General features: G+C 42.9%; 1 protein-coding gene across 1 annotated transcript in view; it reads left to right on the plus strand.

The window, feature by feature from the left end:
* The window catches only part of ACSL3 (acyl-CoA synthetase long chain family member 3), a 78,283-nt gene that overhangs the window by 30,552 nt on the left and 33,637 nt on the right, over positions 1 to 14,094 (plus strand). The window lies entirely within an intron of this gene.

Consider the following 14,094-nt stretch of genomic DNA (forward strand, 5'->3'; position numbering starts at 1 on the left):
CTCCCTCCTTCCTTCCTTTCTCTCCTTTTCCCTTTCTTCTCTCTTCCCTTCCGATGTGTCTTTAGGGCCAGAAGTTTTATTTTCTGAGATTAGAATAAAAAGAAGCCTCGTAGTTTTCTTAAAAAGAAAAGATCAAACTATTATTTCCCCATCACATTTCCTAGTTGTGAATTGAAAGTTCATTTAATCCAGATGGTAACATGACTCAGTCCTCTAAAAATGTCCTTAATAGACTTTCTGGTCCAGAATCTCTTGACCTTTTTAATTTGTTGTATTGAGGAAGTACATACATGGATTAATGGGCTTGATTTTTAGCTGTACAGTCTAATTTCATTCATAAAACAGTAACAGCTGTGAGGTCAGATTTCACATTTTAAAAGTTCTTAAAGATTTTATTAATATTTGAAGTTTTAGACAGGAAAAATCTTTTTCAGCAAAGGAAGAGTGAGAATAAGTGCAGGTAATAAATTAGCTTATATGTTAGAGTTAAATTTTTCCTACAGTTGGGTCTGGGTGGTGTGTTTTGTTTTTCCAGCAGTGCACACAGTAAGTGAATGTTAAAACCATTCTTCTGAAGCAGATGTGTATGTTTCAGATTTTTATTAGGATATTAGTATTGGGAGTCAGGGAAGCAAACACGTTCATCAGAGCCAGGGGCCTGCCTAAAGAAACACTTTACTGATTGCAAACCATAACTGCTGGCTGCATTGCCCATTACAACTCAGTACAGCCTAGTTCTGGGAAGGAAGTCCTTCTTTCTGCCCTTTTGACCCCAGTTTCTCATTTCAAAATAAGTAATTTGGATAATTTATCAGGACTCTTTTGGTTCTGTAGGAATGTGACTGCGACTTTTGTGGAAAGGAGAATATATAAGTAGTGAGGGCCTTTTTATCTTCCTTTCCCCCCTTTTAAACTAATAATAAAGTATTAGCTCTAGAGTTTAGGGAGTGTGGGGAATTAAAGTTCAGATGGGCTTTGGAGTCAAACATGTTGGTTAAAATTTCACCTCATCTGTTAGATGTGTCTTTGGACATGATCTGCTTGAAATTGGGTTTTTGTGACAATTAAAATGAGATGATACAAAGCTCCCTACACCGTACTTCGTTGCTTGATACTCAGAATTGCTTCCCATTTATTGCAAGTCGGGTGAAAATTATAGTTAGACTTCATGCCACCAAATACAGATTTTTGCTTTTCATCGCTGTGCAGTTCACTTACTTAAACTTTGTTAGAGATAAAATGCTAAGCTGAATATTTTTCCAGATATGAATAGTTATGTAGTCTGGACGCATATTTGGGTGTTGTAGGCTACAAGGAAGACAGAGAGAGGGGAATAAAATTGGGTGGTGGGCAAGGTTAACCAAGACATCGGTTAATTGTCTGTGGGCATCACAATACCCCCTCTGGAGCATTTTCTTGTCACCTTTTCTCGCTGTGTGGGTCACTCCCTCTGCCCCCAGTGAATTTGTAGGAGAATTTTCAAGTGTAGGGGTTCTTTCTCTGCTCTGGAAGTTGAAGTTTCCGATGTATTTTCTTGGTGGGGGTGAGTGTAGGAGCGTAGAAGACTGTATTGGCAGGGTGAACATAAGGGTTATTGGCTTGGTTCTTCCTGTGGCTGTGACAGGTCATGGATTCAGAGCAAACGCCTGTTTCCACTGTCAGTTCTCCAACTTGGGGAGGTTGATGGGTTGAAACACTGTTACGTGGCATCTCTCCTGAGCCTGTGACATTGTTGTAGATGAACCATGTTCGAGCAGGCAGAACCATGGAATATTACAGTGTGAAGGTAGTCCCTTTGACAGCCTGTGCCCCCTACCCCATAAATTCAGGCATTTACAGTTTTTTTTTTTTTTTTTTTTTACTGTTATTGAAACACATTGTCTCTGGAAGCTTTTCATATGAGGATTTGTAGCTTTTTATGGGGAGGGGGAGTTAATACAGGTTGCATGACTATGATATTACTAATACCCCTTGGTAACATAACATCAGAATTTCATATACTCCTGAAGCATACTATTTGAAGGTGATTTTGCAGGTGAGTATTAATCTCCATTACTTTATGTATAATTATTTTCATAACTTCAACTTCTGTTTTCTGACAATTACTCATAATTCTGTCTGCTCTCCTTCTGCCTCCACTCTAAGTCTCCTGTGTTCTTCTCAAATAATAGACACAGGGAAAGATTTCCTTTAACTTGATTGTTATGAGTTTAAACAAAAGCTAAGTAAAATTATGTAAGATGTAAATAACTTATTTTGACATAATACAGTTGACCATCTATATAGAATATTTTAAAAACATTTCAGGTGTTTGAACCTAACTAGGTATAATCACACAGTTTCACATTTAAAGATTTAGTGTTGACTAATCTTCATTGCATAAATAATGTTGATGGCACTCGCTTAGTCTGACTCTTTGCGACACCAGGGACTGTTTGCTGCCAACTCCTCTGTCCATGGGATTCTCCGGGCAAGAACACTGGAATGGGCTACCATTTCCTTCTCCAAAATAATGATAGGTCATCTTCTAAAGTTAAACTTGACTCATCTTGTTATTTTAATTAGCAGTTGTCCCTGGTGGCTCAGACGGTAAAGCGTCTGCCTGCAATGCGGGAGACCCGGGTTTGATTCCTGGATCAGGAAGATCCCCTGGAGAAGAAAATGGCAATCCACTCCAGCACTCTCACCTGGAAAATCCCATGGACGGAGGAGCCTGATAGGCTACAGTCCAAGGGGTTGCAGAGAGTCGGACACGACTGAGTGACTTCACTTCAACTTCACTTCAACTTCAAGAGTATAGTAAAGGTGGATGTTATTATAGTCTTCATAGATTAACGCACTTTGACCAATTAGAGCTGCTTTCAATTTTTTTATAATTAGCACGATACGTTGAAGTCCCTCTAGGTTAACTACATGTATTTATAGCTTATTTTTAATGGCTGTATATCATCTACTCTGTGGATGTATAAGTTCTTTAACCATTCTTTGATTTTAAATTGTTTTCTGTTTTCAGTTCAAAAAAATTTTTTCAGATAATTTTCCTATCTAGTAGGATTTATTCAGCAGTTCAGGGATTAGGCAGCATCCAGTCTAGCAGACAGAAAGGAGCTCCAAAAAGCTGTACGAAGCAGGAGATTTTTTCTTTTTCTCCCAGCAGATCATGTGGCATACAGGATCTTAGTTCCTGACTAGGGATTGAACTGTGTCCTCTGCAGTGAAAGTGCAGGTTTTTAACCACTGGACCTCCAGGGAAATCCCAGCAAGAGATTTTTATAGATAACAATAAGTGAGAGAAAGGAAATTATGCTGGGCATTTGCTGCTTGGTTCAGGAGGGTTACTTTCCTTTATATGGAGCAAAGGGTGGGAATGGAGCCGGGTCAAGTAACTTGTGCTGAGCAGTCAGGGCTGATTGGATGACAAACGCCTGCAGTTTCTGGGAAAGCTGAGCACAGAAACTTAGCCAGGTTGTACTTTGGTGACATGGGGTTTAGCATGAGCTACTCCATCTTGGGCCTAATCTGGTTACTTCCACAGCTTTTTGCCTTTGAAGCAGTACTACCTACATCCTCTAAGCCTTGCCTTCCAACTGTACTGCTTACCATAATTCCTTCTTGTTGTAGTCCTCTCTCCTTTTGTTCCTTGAATACTAGAACCTCAGGCTTTCTATCACTCGGTACTCCTATCCTATCATGAGTCTTCGTGGTTTCAGTCTTTCCGGTACCACAGCCTTTCCGCTCCTTGGCCTCCTGTCTTTAAATGCTCTCATATTCCAGTCTGCCTCTGCTTCCCCTTTCTCCATTACTATATCTACACCTCCCCATGAGCAGTAACTAAACACCCTCAGCAATCCTAACTTCAGACATTCTACGCAGACTGCCTACTACCTCCTGTGGTTCCAGCTTACTCCTCTTTAGTACCTCAACTCCAACAATTCTAGAACCCAAGCCAGGATCTCATTCTGCTGATCTGTTTCCTTCTCATAAACCTTTGCCTCCTCATGGTATTCCTTCTCAAGCTAAAATTCCCTTATCAGTCATTTTATTCACTACCTTCGAAACAGTCTTCGTTTCTTTGTCTCCCCCTGCCCCGCTTTACCCTGTTTTGCTCTGGTGCTTGCCTGATAAAATCCCTCCGTTGGTCCAGTCCGCTCTCCCTGGTGCGCATCCGTGCTCCGCCAGCTGACCCTGTCAGGGAAGCGCGCGGCTGCCGTGGTCGGTCTCACTGCACATCCACGACGGGCCTTGTGGGCTGCCGGTGAGCCTGCCGTCTCCTACTCCACTCACCCTCCTGTTTTCCTAGATGACTGTCTTACACTTTTCTTTCTCAATTTTCTAGTTGTTTCCTTTCTTTCTCCCTCTTAGCTGGTGTTGCTTCCTGTTACTCGGATCACATAGAAGCACCCAGAAGAGGATCTCCCACCAGCTCCTTCCCACCCACATGCCTTCCTGTTCCTGTCTGAGGCCAGCCTCTTCCACTTGGGTCCCATGCTCACCCTCTCTCCTACCCAAAGATGTTACTGTCTTCTGCACACAGTTGACCCTTAATATCCGTCATCTGCATCCGTGGATATGGAGAGCTGACTGTACTGTGTCATTTTACGTAGACAGCTGGAGTATCCCAGGAGTTTCCTGGAAACGGTCCTTCTAGGATTCAGATTAATGACTGTAATCCTTATCTTTCCTCTTTTGGGTCATAGCCATCACTGTCCTTGCAAGGTATACTATCTCTTACTATACATTTTATTTTATTAGCCACCCTACACGGCCTGTGGGATCTTAGTTCCCTGACCAGCGATTGAACCTGGGCCCTGGCAATGAAAGCATCAAGTTCGAGCCACTGGACTGCCAGGGAATTCCCATGTCTTTATTTTTAAAACAAAAGGAATTGCTTTGTTCTGCCCTATTACTCATTTCTCTAATCCTCTTCCTAGAGATCTCTTCTTATTTTTTCTTTAACTGTCTGCAGTTGGGCTCTGATCTTTAACCTCAGGTCTTTTCAAGGTCGATAGTGACCTTCACATTGTCAAATCCAGTGTCTAATTCTCAGCCTTCCTCTTTTTTTGGGGGGATTAAAAAAAATTGTTGTTTTCCCCTGTGGCTCAGCTGATAAAGAATCTGCCTGCAATGTGGGAGACCTGGGATTGATCCTTGGGTTGCGAAGATCCCCTGGAGAAGGGAAAGGCTACCCACTCCAGTATTCTGGCCTGGAGAATTCCATGGACTATATAGTCCTTGAGGTGGCAAAGAGTCGGACACAATTGAGTGACTTTCACTTGACTTTCTTTTCACTTCCTTTTTTGAAAATCGTAGTAATGTATAACAATTTACTGTTGTAATCACCTTTAAGTGTCTAGTTCATTGGCATTAAGCATATTAACATTGTTGTGCACCATCAGCTGTCTCCATGACGTTCCCATCATCCAGCAAACACAGCTTTCATTCCCTTGGCCCCTGGCAACTCGCCGTCTCTGTGCCTTTGCTTATTGTAGGTATCTCATATAAGCGGAGTCAGATATTTGTCATTTTGTGTCTGCCTTATTTCACTTAGCATGATGTTTTCAGAGTATAACATGTATCAGAACTTCATTCTTTTTTTAAGGCTGAATAATATTTCATTGTGTGGCAATCACATTTTGTTTGTACATTTACCTATCTTGAATATTCAGCTTGTGTCTGTCTTTCAGCTGTTATGAAATGCTGCTGTGAACTTTGGTATACAGATATCTGTTTGAGTCCATGCTTTCAGTTCTTTTGGAAGTATACCCACAAGTGGAATTGCTGGATCGTATTAACTCTGTGTTTAATTTTTTAAGGGACATCTGTTTTCAGCAGCAGCTGTACCATTTTACATTCCCACCAGCATCAGTAAGTGTTCCGGTTTCTCCACTCCCGCCTCCCGCCTCCCGCCTCCCGCCAGTGCTTGTCATGTTCTTTTTTTTCTTCCTTTTTGAAAATGGATGTGAAGTCTCAACTCAGCGGTGCCTCGGTTTACATTTGTCTTGTTGACAGCACGTGTAAAGCTGATCGGTCCTCCTCGACTCCACCCTTCTGTTCCTCTGCAACACTGGCTCCTCCTCGCCTGCCCTCTCCTGGCCCTTCTACTTGTTGGCATGCCTCAGGGCCTGCCATCTGCATGTGTTCTCACGTCTGAGGTCATCTCAGCCAGTCTCACACTTGACATATCATAAATAGGCTGAGAATTCCCAAAGTTATCTCTCATCAAACAGAACTAGTTTGTTTTTGTTTTTTTTGGGGGGGGGAGGGGGTTGCAGAATCTGCCCTCTTGCAGTCTTCCCTTCTCAGTAAATGCAGCTCAGTATTTTTTCGATGTCTCAAACTTCATTTGTCTCAAGCTCCAAACTTCAGAGTCGCTTTTGACTCCTCTTTTTCTCTCTCACTGTATCCAAAGCTGTACCTTCAAAACAGAGTCAGAAGCAGGTCTTTTCTCACTGCCTCCTTCATCCCCATTCTGATCTCTGCCAGTATCATCATCCGATCCCCGTCAGAGCCCCCGCAGCAGCCGCAGTCATCCTTTGCACAGTAGATCAGATGGTCTCACTCGTGCCAGCTCTGTTCTCATGGTGGTGCCAGCCCTGCAGGATCTGGTCCCTCTCAGCATCCTCTCCACCCTCATCTCCGTTTACTGTCCCCTTCCTCCCTGGGCTCAGCTAGAGTGCTCTTCTCCCAGGTATCCAGGTGACTGTCTACTCACACCCTGGGAGATGCCGCCTCTTACGTTTTATGATGCAGCGGTCGTCTGCTCTCCCGAATTTATTCCCTTGCACCTGCTTTGTTTTTCTCAGTAGCTCTGATTACCTCTTGGTATATAGTGATTTGCGCGTGGTCTGTTTGCTTCCCAGATTTTGTTTATGACTATGACTTCATCCTCTGAAAGAGTTCTGGGTGTGGAGTCTTGTGTTCAATACTTGTTTGGCAAATGAATTATTGAATTCTTGTTTTTATGTGCTTAGTAAGCACTTGCTTTTCTGTAGAATAGTGTTCTGAATGTGGGATTGCCAAGTGTGTGTGTTTTAAATACTACCAGATTACTTCAGTGCACTCTGGAGATTGTAGTCTTTTACATGTTTGTGAAACTATTGGATTGAAATTAGTATGCCTTCATTTGAATCTTGATTACAAGTTTAGGAGAACATATTGTCTGTATGTTTTAGCCATCTGCTTTTCCTTTTTTGGGCTTCTCTGTATGTGTTCTTTGCCCAGTTTTCCTTTTTATTGCTTGAATTAAAAAAAAAATTTATTGAAATTCTTTGTATATCTTGTCATGGTATTTTTTTTTCCCATAAATCTCAAAATGTAGTTGATTTATAGTGTTTCAGGTGAAGAGCATAGTGATTCATTTATATATATTCTTTTTCAGATTTTTTTCCATTATAGGTTCAGATTCTTTCCCATTATAGATACAAGATATTGAATATATTTTCCTGTGCTGTAGAGTAGGTCCTTGTATTTTTTTTTGAACCTATTTGGTATATAGTAGTGTTTATCTGTTGATCCCAGATTCCTAATTTATCACGTCCCACCCTTTCCCCCTTGGTAACCATGTTTGTTTTCAATGTCTATGAGTCTATTTTTGTTTTGTAAAGAAGTTCATTTGTATAATTTTTTTAGATTTTCCATATAAGTGATATATATTTGTTCCTTTTTGATCTTTTTAAATCGTGTTTCACCATAAAGAAATATTAAATCTTTAAAATTTATATATAATTCAGTTCAGTCGCTCAGTCGTGTCCGACTCTGCGACCCCATGAATCGCAGCATGCCAGGCCTCCCTGTCCATCACCAACTCCTGGAGTTCACTCAAACTCATGTCCATCAAGTCAGTGATGACATCCAGCCATCTCATCCTCTGTCATCCCCTTCTCCGCCTGCCCTCAATCCCTCTCAGCATCAAGGTCTTTTCCAATGAGTCAACTTTTCACATGAGGTGGCCAGAGTATTGGAGTTTCAGCATTAGCATCAGTCCTTCCAAAGAATACCCCAAACTGATCTTAATCTATAAGAATTGATAAGAAAATTTTGCAAACTGTGACTAGTGAAGGCCTTATCAGATATTTAAAGCAGCTGCTGCTGCTGCTAAGTCACTTCAGTCGTGTCCGACTCTGTGCGACCCCATAGACGGCAGTTCTCAAATATTAGTGTACATTAAAATCCCATGGTTGCTGTTTAAAACCGAGTCCACCATTATTTTTCAGCTTGTAGGTATTCGGAAGGTGAGAAAGGGAAAGATGGGTCTGAGGAATCTCCATTAAATATGCTCTAAGGTAGTTCTGCGGAGAAGGCAATGGCACCCCACTCCAGTACTCTTGCCTGGAAAATCCCATGGACGGAGGAGCCTGGAAGGCTGCAGTCCATGGGGTCGCTGAGGGTTGGACACGACTGAGCGACTTCACTTTCACTTTTCACTTTCCTGCATAGGAGAAGGAAATGGCAACCCACTCCAGTGTTCTTGCCTGGAGAATCCCAGGGACGGGGGAGCCTAGTGGGCTGCCGTCTATGAGGTCGCACACAGTCGGACACGACTGAAGTGACTTAGCAGTTAGCAGTTCTGAGACTCCCTGGTGGCTCAGAGGTTAAAGCGTCTGCCTGCAATGCAGGAGACCTGGGTTCGATCCCTGGGTTGGGAAGATCCCCTGGAGAAGGAAATGGCAACCCACTCCAGTTACTCATGCCTGGAGAATCCCATGGACAGAGAAGCCTGGTAGGCTACAGTCCACGGGGTCACAAAGAGTTGGACACGACTGAGCGACTTCACTTTCACTTTCCCTAAATGGCACCCCACTCCAGTACTCTTGCCTGGAAAATCCCATGGGTGGAGGAGCCTGGTGGGCTGCAGTCTATGGGATCGCGAAGTCGGACACGACTGAGCAACTTCACTTTCACTTTTCACTCTCATGCCTTGGAGAAGGAAATGGCAACCACTCTGGTGTTCTTGCCTGGAGAATCCCAGGGACAGAAGAGCCTGGTAGGCTGCCATCTCTGGGGTCACACAGAGTCGGACACGACTGAAGCGACTTAGCAGCAGCAGCAGCAAGACAGTTCTGAAGGGTTGGTCCATGGACCACAGATAAAGGAGCGCTGCTGTGAGCCTGTCCCTGGTGTGGTGTGGTGTGTTAGCAGGGCTGTGTCCAGGTACATCCAAGAAACAGAACAGGGTCGAGAACTGAATCCAAGTGTGAACTGTAACTTATTATTGAAGGTGATGCTTTGGTTAATTGAGAAAATGAATTATTTAATAAATGGTTCAGACAGTTCATCTGAAAGAAAAAGTTAGCTTTCTCCCTTACACAATGGAGAAAAATAAACTCCATGTTGATTAAATATAAAGATTTTGCAAATACTAGAAAAAATATAGGGCGTAGGGTGCCAGTGGTTTAATCCTGGCATGGATGAGGCCTTCTTAAACTAGATTGGAAACCTCGACACTGTGAAGGAAAGATTAATAGACTTAATGGTTCAGGTTTGCTTTCTGGAAGGTGATCATCATATTCTGAGGTATGGCAACATAATGCAGTAGCTGTGACTGGTTTCCTAATGTGGATGAAGAATGTGGCCATTCACATCAGTAAACAAAGGATGTTGCGGCCAGGAAGCCACAAGCCTCTGCAGCTGCCTGAACTGAATCCTCAGGAGATACAGGGCAGAGAACAACAGAATGCCGGCCCTAGACAGTTCAGGTGCATATCAAAGGAATGATTTCAGTGAGCCGGGCTCTTGGATCTTCCTATGCATAGAAAGGCACTAATAAATTCATTAACTTGGTGTTTGTTTTTTTCTTCAATTATCAGGAATCTTTTGATGTGCAACTACCTGGTTTGTTTCTGCAGAACTCATATATACCCTGGCTCCATCCTTATCTCTCTGCAGCAGTCCTTCAGAGCTATCTGAGAGCCTGTCTCCTGGGCTTCAATCCTCAGTATGTCTGCAGAATAAAACATAAACACTCGACTTTTTGGTTGTATATTCTTTTTATTTCAGTCAACACTATAGATACTTGAGCAGATAGGAAGGATGCAATTGACCTCTAAGTTTTGTTATTTTACCTAGTTTATCTAAAACACTGTAGAAAAGTCAAATGTCTTATTTGCATGTGACTGTTGCATCTAGGCTGCATTTGACACCACTTGCCTCTCTCCTCCCTTGACTTTCCTAACCCCGCCCTCTCCAAGTTCTCCTTCATTGATCTTTTCCTTGGGATTTCCCCTTCCTCAGTCTTGGCATTGGTTTCCCTCTAAAGTTTTCTGTTCTTGAACTTATCTTGGAGATCTCCTGTGTGTTCTCTTTGGGCAGCTCTGACTCCTTTTAACTTTCACAACTAGTGTGTTTGGATGACTCACAGACATCTTAAACCCATTATGTTCAGACTTGTATTCCCCTCCCTTGCCCGAGTCTTCCAGCCACTGACCAGCCTCTTCATTGTATTTCGGTCTCGGTTGAAGGCACCACACTGTTTGCCCTCCTTTCGTTGCCTCTGCTGTAACTTGTGGCTTTATTCTGCTTGCGATTCAGGTACAGAACCACTCTTGGGTATTAAAGCGGAAAGATTTCAGTTGTTGGAAAGGCTGCAGGCACAGCTGCCACCTTTGCCACCTTCTGGGCAGTTAGGAGCCGGGGATCCTAGCTGCTTGTTCCATGTCATACTCTACACAGCCTCCTGATCCGTGGAGGAGAGGATTATTTGTTATCTTCTATGTAATTTCCTTCCCTCCAGTTCCTACTGCCTTCAGGTTATCCTTGGTGTACAGTTTTTTTCTAAGACTGTGTGTTTCTGTTCTTTGGAATGTAAACTAAGTTTATTCCTCAGCATCAAAGGCCACAACAATTTGATCTTTAAAATTTGGGGTCCTTAATACCCTGCCCTCATCTCCTCATACCTACCCTGCTCTCCTGGGTGGTTGATTGTTTCCTGAACTTTTGGTGTTTATTCACGCTATATGGTATCATCTATTCAAAATCTCTCTTCCTTTGTCCACACTCTGAAGATCATAGTAAATTACTGTTTGGGCCAAGAAGACTTTTCAGAAAAGGCCTGAACCCACCTCTTCCTTTTACTGTACTCTTCCTGAAACACTGCTTATTCTCAGTGATTAGTACTTACTGAAGTTTTTATAGTTTCAGCTCTTATATTTAGGTCTATGATCCGTTTTAAGTTAATATTTTTGTATGGTATAAGGGGTTCATCTTTGTTATTTTACATGTAGCTGTCCAGTTGTTCACTGTTTGTTGAAGAGACTATTTTTCCCCTGTTGAGTTTTTTGCTGTCTTATTGAAAATCAGTTGTCCTAAGGTTTATTTCTGGATTCTCAGTTTTGTTCCATTAGTCTGTATGTCCTTTTGCTTGTAGCACAGTGTCTTGATTAATACTGCTTTGTATTAAGTTTTGAAATTAAGATGTGTGAGCCCTTTAACTTTGTTCTTTTTCAGAAGTTTTGGCTGTTCTGGCTAGTTTGATTTGATTTTTTTCTGTGTGAATTTTAGAAACAATTACTCTCTTAAGAGTAACAAACTCCCTTAAGTGAGCAGAGATTTTGATAAGCTTCAGTATTGAATCTGTACATCAGTTTGGGGAATGTTGCCATTTTAACAATATTAAGTCTTAAAATCCTTAAACAATGTTTTCTGTTTAGGTGTTTAGTATCTTTAAACCATTTTTTGTGGTTTTCAAGTTTTGTACTTCCTGTTATATCTCATCCTAGGTGTTTTTGAAAGGGTTGTAAAAAAAGTTTTCTTACCTTCACTTTTCTTTATTCATTGCTAGTGTATAGAAATACAGTTGATTTTTTAAATATTTACCTTATGTCATGCGATCTTTTGCTGAATTCTGTTATGTTAGGTTTTCAGTGTATTCATCAGGATTTTCTATAATGCAGTCATATCATCTGTGGATAAAGGTGAAAAGTGAAAGTGAAGTCGCTCAGTCGTGTCCGACTCTTTGCGACCCCATGGACACCAGGCTCCTCCATCCATGGGATTTTCTAGGCAAGAGTACAGGAGTGGGTTGTTATTAGTTTTTTTAAATCACAGTATTTTAAAATTCAAGATAGAAACATGCAGTATTAAATTTCAGAGTACTTAATGAGGTAACATCATTCTCCTAGGTTATTAAGTGCATCTGTTCTCTGCAGTTCTGGTATCCTGGAAGTGGTAGGGCCCTTGGTTTCATTGTACCACTTGTCTGTATGGAAACCTTCAGAGGCTCCCCATTCCCTTTCTGGCAGAAATCTAGATCCTTTGGACTCATTCTTTAAGGTACTGTCTAACACATTGTCAAAGAAGAGAGCTGGGAATGGTGAACAGAGCCCAGAGATGAGTTGGGAGTCTTTGGCTTCTCACAAAGTCTTTGGCTGCTTCTTTATGTGTGTGCAAATTCAGAGGGGTTCCCTACCTTGTAAAAATTTCAGAATTTGTGGTTTAATTTTTGAAGAATGGTTTCCTTTAGTTCTCTGAGCATAGTTGTAAAACTACTTTGATACCTTGTCTGCTGAGCCTGACATTTGGGGTCTCTCGAGGATTTCTGCTGCCTGTTTTCCCCCCTGATGTGTGGATCATAATTTTCTGTTGATTTGCATGCCTCCTAATTTTTTGTTGTAAACTGGACATTTTAGATATCTTGCAGCAGTTCTAAAGACTAATGCCCCCCTCTCCTTTTCCACACCTCCCTGTGTTGTTTGCTTGTTTAGTGACTTAGCTGACCGGTTTTGGCGACGTTCACCTTTTCTGCAGTGGGTGTCCTCTGATGGTGCTCCTTCAGGGCCCAGCCTTGGGAACACATGCAGTTACTTGGAAGTACCCTCTTCAGGGGGTGACAGCACGGTTTTAGTAGGGCTCCCTTTAACCATCTGTCTCCATGACCTGCCTCTTTTGGCGCCACACCCAGCACATATTGTACACTGCTAGCGAGTCGATTGCTTTCTCGTTTTGGACAAAGCCCTAGGCCCTAAGATGCCCCACAGTGTGTCCAGTTAGACTAGATGCTCTTTGTAGGAGTTGTGTTTGAGGCAGTCTTTGAGCTTCCCTGGCTCCAGGAAGGGTCTTCCTCGGTGTCTCTTCCATGATTTTGTTGAACTTCTCTGGATGCCAAACTTCCTTTTGGCATGTTTTCTATTGTGGACCTACCAGCTGCATCTTAGGTGCTCACGACCAGTGTCTCCGTTGTTTTCTCCAGTGCCATAGAGCTTGAACTTGTCTGTTTTGAGTTCCAGCTCAGTCAGTCCTAAGTTAGTGACTGCTAAGGGGCTCTGTGTCCTTTCAGCCTGCTTCTCTGGCTTGTGGAGAACCTCTGTCCCACTGCTCCAGGGGCAGCACCTTGTCCTCTGCTCTTGAGTGGGGTCCTGGCCTTGGCTGCAGCCACTGGTGTCTGGAGCTGCTCTCCCTGCGTCGATCTGATGAACCACAGTGCCCATGTTCGTGCTTTGCTGCATCTGCAGTAGAGCTTCTGCCCTGAGCGGAGACGGGGCGGAGGGATTCCTCGGGGCTCTCGGCCACACTTTGCTGGAATAGAATTTCTGCAGCGTGGAGGTGAAGAGTGGCAGAAATCACAGTCCTGGAGGTAGAGCTGGGTGGAGTAGTTGGTAGTTTGTTAACTGATAGTATCAGCTACTCGCGGTATGAAGGCTGCATCCTCTGCCTAGCGCCCTTCTTCCCCACTCGGCTCAGGTATCACTGGCCAGAGAGGCCCACCCGCGTCCTAGAGCGGCCTCTGCGGCCTTGCCTGGTCACCTCGTGTTTCCCTGACTGGGCTCACTCTTTCCTCATGGGGTTTCTCACCCACCACCTGGCGCTAGTTGTCTTAAACTCTCCCAAGGAATGTATCCGCTCCATGGGAGGAGAGGCTTAGGCTCTTTCCTTCTCCGTTCCAGTCCCTGACTTAACACATAGAAGATTCTCAATAAATCTGAGAAATGCAGCATATAAAATGATCAAAGTCTGCTGCCTTCTTGCTTTATAATGTAACCTGTCTAAAGTGAAAAATATCTAGAATCTCTGTGGAAAGGGAATTTCATGCCGTTTGCTAACTCCAGTTGCTTGCGGCTGCCTGGAGTCAGACAAGGGGGCGCCCTGGGAAAGAAAGAGTGG

The sequence above is a fragment of the Capricornis sumatraensis genome, chromosome 3 (genome assembly GCF_032405125.1).
Source record: "Capricornis sumatraensis isolate serow.1 chromosome 3, serow.2, whole genome shotgun sequence".
In the NCBI taxonomy this organism is placed as follows: Eukaryota; Metazoa; Chordata; class Mammalia; order Artiodactyla; family Bovidae; genus Capricornis; species Capricornis sumatraensis.